Source organism: Rhamphochromis longiceps, linkage group LG20 (assembly GCF_057381845.1).
Source record: "Rhamphochromis longiceps isolate RC_006_pf linkage group LG20, R_longiceps_female_GT1.1, whole genome shotgun sequence".
Classification (NCBI taxonomy): Eukaryota; Metazoa; Chordata; class Actinopteri; order Cichliformes; family Cichlidae; genus Rhamphochromis; species Rhamphochromis longiceps.
This window is the reverse complement of record NC_140576.1, coordinates 29764130-29778083: the sequence shown is the minus strand read 5'-3', so window position 1 is coordinate 29778083 and position 13954 is coordinate 29764130. Positions and strand designations below refer to the sequence as shown.

General features: G+C 46.6%; 2 pseudogenes; both read right to left on the bottom strand.

Annotated features, from left to right (window-relative positions):
- Positions 1 to 587: 587 nt before the first annotated feature.
- Positions 588 to 1225, bottom strand: LOC146645585 (uncharacterized; annotated as a pseudogene).
- Positions 1226 to 1512: 287 nt separating this feature from the next.
- Positions 1513 to 3027, bottom strand: LOC146645584 (uncharacterized; annotated as a pseudogene).
- Between the last annotated feature and the right edge of the window lie 10927 nt (positions 3028 to 13954).

Sequence of the window (13954 nt, the reverse complement as noted above, 5' to 3'; positions counted from 1 at the left end):
ATCACAGAAGCTCTTCATTTGCATGTCAGAATGTTTTAATCTAATCTAAGTTGTCAGGCAAATACTAGTAAAAACTTAAGGTTATGTATATAACCCCGGTTCTCTGAGTAGCATGAGTGAGTGTCTCACTATGGGGAACGCCTCCTGCGTGACCTCATCAGAAGCTCAAATACCATTACGCCAGCCCTTACAGGCTGGCTAGGTGACGCCCATGTCAGGAGGGGCCAGTGCCTCCCTATATAATAGGCTGACATAGCGTCAGATGTCATTCAAAACAAGCCCACCTCTTCCTCGCTTCCATAGCAAGGAGGGCGGTCTGGTGAGACACTCACTCATGCTACTCAGAGAACCGGGGTTATATACATAACCTTAAGCTCTCTTTCATAGCATTCGTTTCGTGTCTCACTATGGGAGAAATACTGACTCCCGGATTGCCAGACATGCCTGTTAAGAAGACAACTGTCCCCAACAGCACTTCACAGGGGAGAGGCCCCCACCCGGGAAGAACCTGCACGGAGGACTGAACGCGCTAGGTTAGGTGCTGTCACATCTAACCTGTAAAACCTAGCAAATGTATGAGGTGAAGTCTAGCATGCAGCTGCACACACCTCCTGAATAGAAACTCCCCTAAAGAGAGCCCATGAGGTCGCCAGACCTCTAGTGGAATGTGCACGTAAGCCAGCAGGGGGCTGAAGGCCCCTGCTAGTATAGGCCAGGGCAATTGCTCCTACAATCCAATGGGAGAGGCGCTGTTTAGACACAGGCTTTTCCATATGTGGTTTAGCCCAGGACACGAACAGCTGGTCACTTTGTCTGACACTCTGGGTTCGGTCCATGTAAATGCGCAGAGCACGGACTGGACATAAGGTATGCAGCCGCTGTTGCTCCTCTGAGGAGAAAGGCGGTGGGCAAAAGGCCGGCAGTTCTATTGGTGAACATGTGCCGACAACCTTCGGGACAAAGGCAGGGTGAGCCGCATACTGACCCTCGTATTATCCGAGGAGAACTGAATGCATGACTGATGCACTGAGAGAGCGTGGATCTTTCCCACACGTTTAGCAGAAGCTAAAGCAATTAATAGAGCCGTCTTCAAGGACAGAAATTTTAACCCAACCTGTTCCAGGGGTTCAAATTGGCAACAGGAGAGCGCAGCCAACACTGTGGGAAGGTCCCACGATGGAGCCAACAGCCTAGACGTAGGCAATTTACGCCGTGCACCCTTCATGAAACGGCATATTAAGGGATGCTGGCCAACAGTCTTTCCCTCAAAACCAATATGGCAGGCTGAAATTGCTGCCAAATACACCTTGATGGTGGAGAAGGCTTTACCCCTATTAATCAGGGCCTGAAGAAGTGACAGAATCACAGCCACAGAGCACTGAAAAGGGATGGCCTGTGATTCTAAGCACCAGCTTTCAAACACACGCCACTTGTGCTCATATAGCGTCCTAGTAGACGATGCCCCAGAACACTGAATAGTGTCGATAACACTATGAGGGAGCCCCACCGTGTTCAGGTTAAACCACCCACGGGCCAAGCCCATAGAGCTAGCCTCTCTGGGTGGGGGTGGAATATTCCCCCCTGTGTCTGAGACAGGAGGTCTCTGCGTAGTGGTAACGGCCAAGCACAGCTGCTGAAAAATCACCGCCAGCCAGTGCTTCCCTGGCCAGTGCGGGGCTATCAGGATCATATAGTGACTTCTCCCCCTCACTCTGGCCAGAGTTGGAGAAATGAGGGCCACTGGGAAAAGCATAGAGGAGGGTTCTCGGCCACTCGTGAGCTAGGGCATCCACCCCGAGTGGAGCTCTCTGATCGTGCAGCGAGTAAAACAGGGGACACTGAGCATTCTCCCTGGATGCATAAACGTCCACGGTCGCCTGACCGAATCGCAGCCAGATCTGCTTCACCACCTCTGGGTGAAGCTTCCAGTCCCCATACAGTGGGTTGCCCCTGGAGAGAAGATCTGCTCCAAAGTTCAAGACCCCCGGCACGTGAGCTGCTGTCAGTGACAGCAGGTGGACACTGCTCCAGACTATCAGTCTGTGTGCCAGTGTGTGTAACTTGGGGGGACCCCAGACCCTGCTGTCTGTTGATGTAGGCCACAACAGTGGAATTGTCCAACCTCACTAAAACATGATGACCTCACAGCCAAGGGAGAAAGTGTTTTAGCGACAGGTGAACCACCAGCAGTTCCAGACAGTTTATGTGGGTGGAGCGCGTGTGAGGGCCCCATTCCCCATTCACTGTCCTGCCCTCGTGGGTGGCCCCCCCTCACCCGGAGGGAGTCTGGGCTGAGCCCTATGAAAGTAATGCATTGAGTTGGCGTCAATGTGCTCTTTTTCCATGAGCGGGGCCACTGCTGCCTCGGTGCACGTCACACACCCTCGGGCTCAGTGAGAGACCAAAAGGCAGGGCTACACACTCTTATGCTATCCCCTGGAAAGCAAATCTTAGATACTTTTGGCGTGGGGGATATATGGGGATGTGGAAATAAGCATCCCTCAGGTCGATCGATGTGAACGAGACGCCTGCTTGTACAAACCGTAGCAGCGAGGCATGCATCAACATCCTGAACTTGTATGTCCTTCAATGCCGGTTCAGGGCACGGAGATCCAGAATGGCTCTCATCCCCCTCCTCCCTTTCTTTGGCACAAGGAAATACCTTGAATAAAATCCGCTGTGCATTTCCTTGGGAGGGACAACTCCTATAGCTCTTTTGTCTCTCAAGGTGGAAATTTCCTCCAAGAGAAAACTGACGCCCAGAGCATGAGAGTAAATGATTTCTTTGAAATGTGGTGGAGCGACATTGAATTGCAGCCTGTAGCCCTATTCCAGTGTCTTCAACACCCATGCTAACTGAGCACAGGTGGCCCAGCTCTTCATGCGAAGAGACAGAGGGCTCACTGGCCACTCCACCGAAGATGGCGTTTTGGCGCCCCCTTGTGGTCGCAGCGCGAACCATACGCCATTTCGGTGTCCCGTCGCCTCTGTCACAGGCGAGCGAGGTGACGGGCTCATCTGTGTCATCACAGCCGTGGAAACGCGAGTCTCCACGGGCTGCGTTATGGCAGACGTTGCTCTTGTTTTTCAACTTTTTTTTTTTTTTTTTTAATGTGTTTTGCAACACTCGACAGCGCCCTCGGCAAACTGCCTGGATGCGCGTGTCGGGGCTTTTTAATACAGAATGCACGAAATAAGTGCTAGTGAAACAATACTGTGAACTTTGGCTCTCTTTCCCTCTGGCGGGTCCGGTGACAGGAACGCCGGCCCGAGTTAAGCACTCTGTGTTGAACTCGCTCTGGAACGGAGCTGGGAGGCGGCAGGGCGGCCCATGAAGGGGGGAAACTGGGTTCGCTCCCGCCTAGAGGAGAGGCTGTCAGGCCGGCCGCTTCTTCCTCCTCACGATCGCGGCAGCGGGGGGAGGAGGAGGGGCCGCTTGAGGTCTGGCCTGGGGAGATTGCTTCCGAGTCCATGGATTCTTAGGGGCCCCGGCAGCCTCGGGGGCTGCCTGCGTCTTAGGCACTTTGGGAATCCTGAAAGCGGGGACCGGGCGAGACGCTGCCTGCGCGAATGACTGGCGCGGCACTGCTGGGGTGGCGTGCTGGGCCCTCCTCGGCAGGCAGAGTTTCAGAGCCTCATCATCTCTCTTTTTCTCCTCACATCTCTTCTGCATGGATGTAACAGCCGCACCGAAGAGACCTTGAGGGACGACAGGGGTGTCGAGGAGTTCCTCTTTCTCCTTGGTCGTCAGGTTGGTGAGCCCGAGCCAGCGTGCTCGCTCCTGAAGAACCATGAGGCCCATGGCTCTCCCAGTAGCCTGTATGGCTACCTTGTGGAGGCGGAGGACGTGGTCAGTTATAACGCAGATTTCTTCCCACACTGTGGTATCTGTGTTAGCTGTCATGTCCTCTTCTAGCTCAGCTTGGTAAGCCATTAGCATAGAGGAGGCGTTGTGGGCTCTTACTGACAGAGCCGCTGCCTTGTAGCACTTATCTGTAAGGCTAGACTGGAAGCGGTCTGCTTTGGAGGGGAGAGACGGGGCCGATGAGGACAGAGACGTCTTCGGGTGAAGATGGCTCGCTACCAACGGCTCCACTTGTGGCATCTGGCGGAGGCCGACAGACTCCATCCCCTCACAATCCAACAGGGAGCTCCCCGCGATGGGGTGTTTCTCGCTGTAAGGTTTTGCTTTCCACGTCACCGCTATCTCATCGAGTAGCTCGGGAAAAACAGGCAACACATGCTTCCCCGTCTTTTTCGCCTTCGGCAATTTCTTACCGTCAAAACGAGACTTTACAACCTCTATTTGTATGGCGGGCCACGGGATGTTGAGCCTAGCGGCTGCGCGCTTGCACATGTCCTGCATGTCGAGATCCAGGGGAGACGGCGGTGTCGGTTTTTCAACCTCGCCGGTAGCCGAGGGCTTTGCAGCCCAGCTGATGCTAGCCAAGGAGGTGGAATCTTCCTCCTCGCCGTCGTCAGACAGCAGGAGGTCCGAGTCCGCCGACTCATCTCCGTCCTCGTTAGCATCTCCTCCCCAGGTGACTCCAGCATCGGGGAAAAACACACGATCTCCGTGTGCTTCCAGCGACGGGAAAGCGGTCGCGATGGGCCGAGGGTCTGCCTCTGCCCAGCTCGGCCCTGGCGTTGCGGCCAAATCATCGGCCATCTCAATTTCTCCTTGCGCCGCAGCAGCCTCACACAGCAAAGGGTCGCCACCCGACAGGTTAGCCTGGCGAGCTAACCTGCGGCGGAGTAGTTTGCGTGGGAAAGCCGCGCAGTGGATACAGTCTTGTGCGGGTGTCAAGGCAGCCTGAGCGTGAGATAAACCCAGGCATGCCGCACACACGGGGTGTGTATCCCAGGCAGAAATCTTCTTGCCGCAAGGACAAAGTTTTGCAACTTCGTTGGCCGTCGTAGCCATGGTTAGCTAGAGGGCCGCGCACGTTAGCGAGACTGACACTGAGTGCTGAGAATATTGCTATTCCTCGCTAACGTGGGGTGAAAAGTGTTGCTACTTTTCTACAGGTATTGCTACCTAATGTGTAAAACCGCTAGCGTCGAAGGGTATCGCTACCTGATGGTGAAGCTAGGGTACCTTTATTAGCAAAGTGTTGCTACTTCGCTTTCGGGAAATATTGCTACTTCCCTGGGTGAAAGTATTGCTACTTGGCACCAGCACTAGCTACAGAACAGTATTGCTACTGCTTGTATGCTAGTGGACAACTGAAAAGCTGGGAACAAAGTGCCCGGCGACCGAGTTGTTCACTCGAATCTGTGGACAGTTTAGCTTTAGCACCCAATAGCACAGTTGTCTACAGGCTTCTGTGAGAAGCGAGAAGAGGTTTTTGAATGACATCTGACGCTATGTCAGCCTATTATATAGGGAGGCACTGGCCCCTCCTGACATGGGCGTCACCTAGCCAGCCTGTAAGGGCTGGCGTAATGGTATTTGAGCTTCTGATGAGGTCACGCAGGAGGCGTTCCCCATAGTGAGACACGAAACGAATGCTATGAAAGAGAACCACAGCGTAGGTTCTGTCTGCTCACACGCTGGTCGGCTGTGGTTTCTTTTAAAACTGCAGGAGCACATCTGCAGATTTCAGTGTCATCACATTATACATCACTGTGTTTGGGGCTTTAACTGTGAAACACATGCATATTCTGCACACTGAACCCTCCCCTGCAATAAAAAGTAATAATGATGCTAAAGTGCACAAGGGCATTACAAACCATGCAAAGTGACGCTGGTCTTAATATGTCGTGTGCTCCTGCAGCTGTTGATGTAATATCCTGTTCCTGTTATTTATAGCTGCCAAGAGGGAGTTCAGTACTCTGTTTCACACTCTCTCTATCACACACACACACACACACACACACACACACACACACACACACACACACACACACACACACACACACACACACACACACACACTTATTCTCAGAGAACAACAAACTTCAGCTACAAGCTTTCTCTTTTAAAGGTACGTCTAATCTGAACAATGTCACATTTCTCAGGCAGACTTTCATCTTGCATTGACATCTCAGTAAACTGTCATTACCTGCTTCCACCCTTATATCTTGAGCTTTCTAGAGAAATCCTCATACCAGTTGTCAGGATTTCTGTCTGCAGAGTTATCATTATTAAAAAGTGAAAAAACATCTTATCCTTATCAACATCTCTACAAGATCATCAGACAGCAAACGGTTTCAAACCAGGTGATCTGACACTGTGAAAACTGAAGGTTTAGACTGTCAGAAGAATGAGACGACCTCATTAGAAACGTTCATGTTAAATTCAATTCAGTTTGATTTATACAGCGCCAAACACAACAACAGTCGCCTCAAGGTGCAAATGAACTATTGTTAAAAATGACTTTTCCACTGGGATATGAATAATTATAACTCATCCTTCTGGGTCTGAAATTGTATGATTATCCCTATATCTCCTAACACTTACCGAGGTTTCCTCCTGGAAAAAAAGTGGAATTACACATCTTTGTCACGTCATCCAAAGTAAACAGTAGTCATTGTGGTTGTTCATGGTGGGTCAGTGGTCGTGGATATTGCCATTATTGTTGGCATTATTGTGGTTATTGGTGATGATGCTGATGTTGCTTTGACTGTTGTCCTCGTTTTTATAGTTCTCTCATGGATTGCATTGATCATGACTGAATGGAACACCCTCACACTCACACTTGTATTGTTTTTCCTACCGGCTCTGTCTCCTGTGCACATTTCCTAATAAATGTGCAGACATGAAAGTTTCTTTTTTTTAAAGAAACTTTCAAGTAGATATAGAATAAATTTATTAGGGTTCGAGCACTAAAACTCCCAGAGCCATTTTGTATCTACTCTGTTTATTTTTTCGTCACATGAATTTCCTTTTGTGTGTGTGTGTGACTGCGTAATGTGTAATGTTTGTGACAGCGTTTCAGTAATGTGTGTGAGAGCGTTTCTGTATTGTGCGTGAGAGCGTTTAAGCAGTGTGTGTGACAGCATTTCAGTATTGTGTATGAGAGCGTTTCAATTGTGTGTGTGAGACCGTTTCAGTATTGTGTGTGTGAGAGCGTTTCAGTAATGTGTGTAAAAGCGTTTCAGTAATGTGTGTGAGAGCGTTTCTGTAATGTATGTGTGAGAGTGTTTCAGAAATATGTGTGAGAGCGTTTCAGTAATGTGTGTAACTGCATTTCAGTAATTTGTGTTAGAGCGTTTCAGTAATGTGTGTGAGAGCATTTCAGTAATGTGTGTGAGACCGTTTCAGTATTGTGTGTGTAAAAGCGTTTCAGTAATGTGTGTGAGAGCGTTTCAGTAATGTGTGTAAAAGCGTTTCAGTAATGTGTGTAACTGCATTTCAGTAATTTGTGTTAGAGCGTTTCAGTAATGTGTGTGAGAGCATTTCAGTAATGTGTGTAAAAGCGTTTCAGTAATGTGTGTGAGAGCGTTTCCGTAATGTATGTGTGAGAGTGTTTCAGAAATATGTGTGAGAGCGTTTCAGTAATGTGTGTAACTGCATTTCAGTAATTTGTGTTAGAGCGTTTCAGTAATGTGTGTGACAGTGTTTCAGTAATGTGTGTGAGAGCGTTTCAGTAATGTGTGTAACTGCATTTCAGTAGTTTGTGTTAGAGCGTTTCAGTAATGTGTGTGAGAGCATTTCAGTAATGTGTGTGAGACCGTTTCAGTAGTGTGTGTGAGAGCGTTTCACGTTTAAAATCACTGTCCATTTTAAAACCCAGGTCGGTAACAACAGGTTTAAAATAGACTTCCAAATCTACAGAGGAGAAGTCAGAGGGACCACTGGGTCCAAACACCAACACCTCTGTTTTATTTTTATTAAAATGTAAAATGTTTAGAGCCAACCAGGCTTTAATGTCATGTAGACATGTCAAGATAGGGTTTATGGAGATGTCATCCTTCTGCTTTAGTGGCAAAAAAATTTGGCAGTCATTGGCATAACAATGAAAAGAGATCCCATGTCTTCTAAGGATGGAACCCAGAGGCAATAAATACAGTAAAAACAGCAGTGGCCCTAAAACTGAGCCCTGTGGGACGCCGCATGACAGAGAAACAGAAGATGATTCGGAACCGAGAAGGCTGACAGAGACAGTTCTCTTGGCCAAATAAGACCTAAGCCAATTAAGTGCAGTGCCACCAATACCCACAGGATCATTTAATCGAGAAATTAGAATATTGTGGTCTACTGTGTCAAAGGCAGCAGCTAGGTCAAGCAAGACCAGAACAACATGGTTACCAGAATCACATGCCAGAAGGATGTCATTAAAAGCCCTTAATAATCCTGATTCTGTGCTATAAAGGGTTTAAAAACCTGACTGAAAAACCTCAAGGATGCCATTATCATCTAGAAAATCTTTCAGTTGACTAAAAACAATTTTCTCTAAAACCTTGGAAAGTAAAGGCAGCTTATAATTGGCTAAAACTGTGTGATCAAGGCCAGGTTTATTAAGCAATGGCTGCACTACTGCATGTTTGAAATTTGCAGGAACCACACTAGAAGACACACTGCTGTTAATAATGTCAAGGACATACTGTCCTATACTAGGAAAAAATTCTTTAAAGAATTCTGGAGGGAAAGGATCCTGTGGGGAACCTGCGGGCCTTATACGGCAAACCACATCCTCTAAAGTGGAGAGTGTCACAAAATCAAACTGAGTAAAAACGGCAGTGCAAGGGACAGAGACAGAGGGGTCAGAGTCAGGAGCTGACACCTGCAGTTAATCCTTTTCCCACCTCCATTCTGCTCGATGATATTCCCTCTTAACAGCACCAGTGCTCTCATTAAACCAAGGCTCGGGTTTAGCCTTGGGCTGCCTGGTTTTTAAAGGAGCTACATAGACTATGATTGTTTGACAGCAAGTATAAAACCAGGAATTAGGCTCTTCTGTGTCAGAGGAGACGAAGTCAGAAGGGCCACCGAGCTGATTAAAAGCAACAGAAAATTGTGCGGCAGTGGAGGGATTAATAACCCGACAGCGCCGAGCAGAATTGCCAGATTTAACTGCAGTATGTTTAAAAACAACGTTGAATAACACAGGCATATGATCTGAAAGTGCACACTCACAAATCTCCAGGTTAGTGACAGGCAGATCATATGACAGGACAACCCATATGGAAAAGATATATATAAATCTTATAAAGTTTGTATCTGTCTTGTGTGAAACTTGTATGAAAAGCATACAAGAGTGAAAACAGATATAAGAGCCCTTGGAAATGTATATAAATGAAACTTGTATGTTTTGGATACTTACTAAAACAATATATGAAAGTGGCCACTTTCATGAGTAAATCATATAAGCCTTATATGATTCACTAGATGAAGTAAGCCAAATCTTATGCAAGTCTTTTAAGTTTTTCTATTTTTTTTCGATATGGGAAGATCCAGAGTGTGTCCGTGCTCATGTATTGTGTGTGAGAGCGTTTCAATAATAATGTCCCTTACAGTACATCATAGACAGGCACCAAGCAAATGGTGGACACCAGAGGTGAGGGGAGCCATTAGAGCAGGGCGATATGACTAAAAATATTTATCACGATATACATTTGAAAATTTGCGATAACGATATAACTGATGATATAATTGACACTAGACAAAATACTTTACAACATCACAATTTTATTAGTGCAAACAAAAAAACATCTATGTATTTTCACTTAAACAAACAGCTGTATTTTATGTGCATTAAAGTTATATAAAATTTAACAGTGCAAATGCAAATTCCTTGCTGACAGTTTACCCAAAAGGCATTTCCAGTGGAAATTGGCCGATATAGCCTCAGCATAACCATGTATAATATCCACAAAACTTAAAAAGAGGTTATACACACACACAATGGTAATATTATGTTGAAGCACAGTACGTATCACTCCGCGAGGCTCCTGCCTACGGTAGCTGTAATGCTCCGACAATCCATCTAGCGGTGCGGGTTCGTAGCTTAGCAAAGTCGTACTAAAACATTTGACAGATTTTCGAGCGCTGTGTACATAAAATCGTTTCGAGGTCAGTAAACACAACCAGAGTTCATACATAAGGCACACGGGATTATAAGGGGCACTGTCGACTTTCAGAAAAATCAAAGGATTGATTTTAAGTGTGCCGTATTTTCCAAAAAACACGGTAATAACGACAGCCCGCTAGCATGCTCTACCAAAAATAGTGCTTTGTTGTGTATCTGACGGACGAAAGCCAAACCAGTTCCACACTGAAGTTGCAGCAATTTTACAAGCCAATTCTGGTTCATCAGAATCAGAATACTTTATTCATCCCGAGGGAAATTAGGGTTACAGCGAGCAGCACGCTAATGGCGCATGCGCACTTACAAAGGAACCTTCTGACCAACTTTACACAAACATCACATTGGGCAGACATGTCAGAAAGGTAGGCTGATAGGAAAAAACAACGAAAATACACTACATGAGGTAAGAGGAGGAGAAAAAAAACTCCACTCAGACTGAGCTCCTAGTGGGAGAACAGTTTGATAACAGAAAAAACACCTCAGCACAAAAGCACATGACTATCAATACACCATAGAAACACAAGACAAGCAACAGGGGCGGGTAAAGGGTGAGAGAGAGCCGGTGTAGACAGCGCATCCGGTCCTGCAGCATCTGTGCTGGTCCAGTTGACTGCTATTTTCCCCGGTAGGGCACAAGCATCGAAGGCGTTGGAAAGGGAGGGGAGATGAGTGAGTGCTTATCAGTGTAAGTGTATGTGTGTGCGTGTCCATAGTTTAGCTGAGACAGTGTCCTTCGGCCTATCAGGCTAAGTAAACAGTCCTCCAGCCAATCCAGGTGTCCTTGCATGGGATGGGAAGAATAGCCGTAACACAGTCATTATCAGGGAGTGATTGTTCGGCTCCAGCCTTGGGCCTGCAGCTGGCGCCGTGATGGGGATCCGCAATGTTTATGTTGGTTTTGTTCATTTCCATGCGAGCAGCCCAGGAGAATTTTTCAGGCTGCTCTTTAACACTCCGACACTGGCCTCTCGATCTCCCGTTGGAGAGCCGCGAGCCTCCCCATGATGGTATCAAACTTCTGTTCCATGGTGTTATCGTTCTTTTGATTCCGAGACCTCACAACTGCAGTGATCCGTTCCGCGATGTTTTCCAACTGTCGCTCAAGGGTCTCATTTTGAGCAGGCCTCTCTCTGATGTTTCCCCTCATACGCTCAATGGTGTTGTTTTGAGCCTTCACAGCAGCTGCAAGCGTCTCCAAGGTGTTGACCATATTACGTTCGTTGTGAGAGGTTGCGCCTCGTTCCATTTCAATTCCAGCGGGCAGCCTTGGGGGGGGGTTTGAACAGCCGGTTCCGCTCTCTTATTTCTCCGATAAACCAGGGCTAAGCCAACTCCGATCAGCATGAACCCTGTTATCATGGTTCCGAATAGGTAGATATCTTCAGCGTCCTCGATCAACAGTCCCGCCAGGCACATGATCCTCCAGTTCTGCCACCCGTCCATCGTGTATCCGGCAGGGAAAGTCCCTCCAGGGCACTCAGGCTCTCCCGAGCCCAGATTCTCGTTGAGAAAAGGGTGTCAATAGCATTCAGAGACCAGTTGATCATCCGTTTCATTCAACGATCCACGTTCGCCCTTCACATTCTCCGTTGCCGTCATGCTTTTTCCGCCATGTGCGTATGAAAACAAAGGCACTGCGCATGCGCGTTTTACCCATATTCTATCGCGATATTTCATTTTCCTATCATTGCCCAACATTATACCGATATTACTGTGAACGGTAGGATATTCTGGGAAGATGGCGGAGTGAGCGGTTCAACTTGAGTGGGCTCCGAGGCTTTTCCTGAAAAGAACCTCCTTTATGTCTTGACCGCAATCAAGTAAACCGGAATTAGAAGCAGACTAGTTATACTTCATCTCTAAAACTCAAAAACGTCCTCCCTGTGTTTCTCTCCGTCATTCTCGGCCACCTTCTCCGAAGCGGCGAAATGGCTAACATTAACAAAGATCATGGCTACCACCTAGCGGCTCTTCGACAGGCGTGCGACGAAGAAGATATTGAATGGATGGATCAGCAGCACGACTTATCACAAGACAGACCGCAAGCTGATCGACACCACACACCGGTTAAAAGTCCTGTTAAGATCTCCCAATTCTTTGAATCTTTGGGCTGAAGGAAGGACAATACTCGGTGTATAAATGCTCAATCAACAATCATTTATTTCCATACAATGAGCATAAACCATCCGGATGGGGAGACATGCATGCAGAGGGTCACAGCAAATCTCAAAATGGTGACTGGTTACTCAGCTTCTTATAGCCTCTAGTGGCCCCCACCTAGTCGTAAGAGCCTAAACATTCACATTCTTTCTCTGTTATGGCGCCTAAGTTATGACCTCGGCTCCCTGTCTTTCTGCTCTCTGTAAAGGTGGGGGTATGGAATGTGGTCTGTTTCTTCTATTATCGGCACAAGGTCCTCTACACACAACATTCTCTTCATGATTTAGCAGTCTGAAATGTCAAGAAACAGTGTAACACATTCACAGTAGATCAAGGGTACAGGGTAATGTACACCTGTCTAACAAATCCAAAAATGGTCACATTCTTTTAACCCAAAAATATAATGGAAACTAAGCTACATACACAGCACACAATCTAGACGAAAGGATATTATATGACCTACAGCAGTTACCATAATTCAACTATTTTAACTACAAATATAAGATAACATATGATAACAGAATAATCTCACAGTCCAAATCCTAAGAAAATGAAGGCTAACGAATCACAGACGCAAAACGAAGTTTCAAACACAGTTCTCCTCAACGCTATCCAAAAACTGGTATGTAAATTCGACACCCAAAGTGAACATTTAAAGAATTATGAATTCCAGCTGCAAGAAAACACAGACGCTGTAAGAAAAGTAAAGGAGTCTGTGGATGCTAATACGGAAGCTATTAAATCTGTGGTGGAAGATGTGAAACGTATTAAAACGCAGATGGCGACGCTGAAAAAAGAGAACGAGGCTCTTCAGGAAATGTGTCTGGAGCATGCTAGATACAAACGGAGATGGTCTTTGCTGCTAACTGGCGTTCCTGAAAAGGAGGGGGAAAGCATGAGAGAAGAAATAATCAGAATTCTGACCAAGATCATTTCTGCGAACGCCGAGCAGCTATACAACACAGTGGATACAGTGCACCGGCTGGGTCAGAAGGGACGAGTTGGTGACAAACCCAGGCTGATTGTCATACAGTTTGCCATGAGAACTGTTCGAGACCTAGTGTGGAAGATGTCCAAGGAGGCGCAGTTCTGCAAGGAGAAGAAGATTCGGTTTAGAGAGGACTTTTGTAAGGAAGACAGACAAAGCCCGCAAACGTCTGTGGCCGAGGGTGGAGGAGGCAAGGAGCAGAGGGCTCAAAGCTTTCCTGAAGGACGGATATGCTGTCATCGATGGTCGTCAAATCAAAGAATGAAAGAACTTTATAACGACCTAGATAAGAAGGTATAACTGTTCAACTAAATTTAAGCCGGTAACTTGCTCAATGGTCCTTAACTTTCACTGGGTTTATTAGTTAATAGGAGGTAAAACGTTCCATATTCAATGGTTCTTTCAATATTTTCTTTAAATGTTCGAGGTTTAAGAAGTAACATAAAGCGTAAAGCGATTTTTCTTTTTTGTAAGGAACAGCCTAACACAAATTGTTTTTTATTTCAAGAGACACACAGTAGTAAAGATGATCATATATTTTGGAGAAAGCAGTGGGGAAGCGGTGATATTTATTTATCTCATGGTACCTCTCATTCAGCAGGAGTGGCTATTTTTCTACATCGTTTTAATGGAAGAGTTATTGATCATAAAGGTGATGAGGAAGGTCATTGGTTAATGGTTAACATAGAGTTGGATGATACTAAGTACATTTTAGTAAATGTTTATGGGTTCAACAATAGAGCTAAAAACCGGAAATTAATTTCTGATTTGA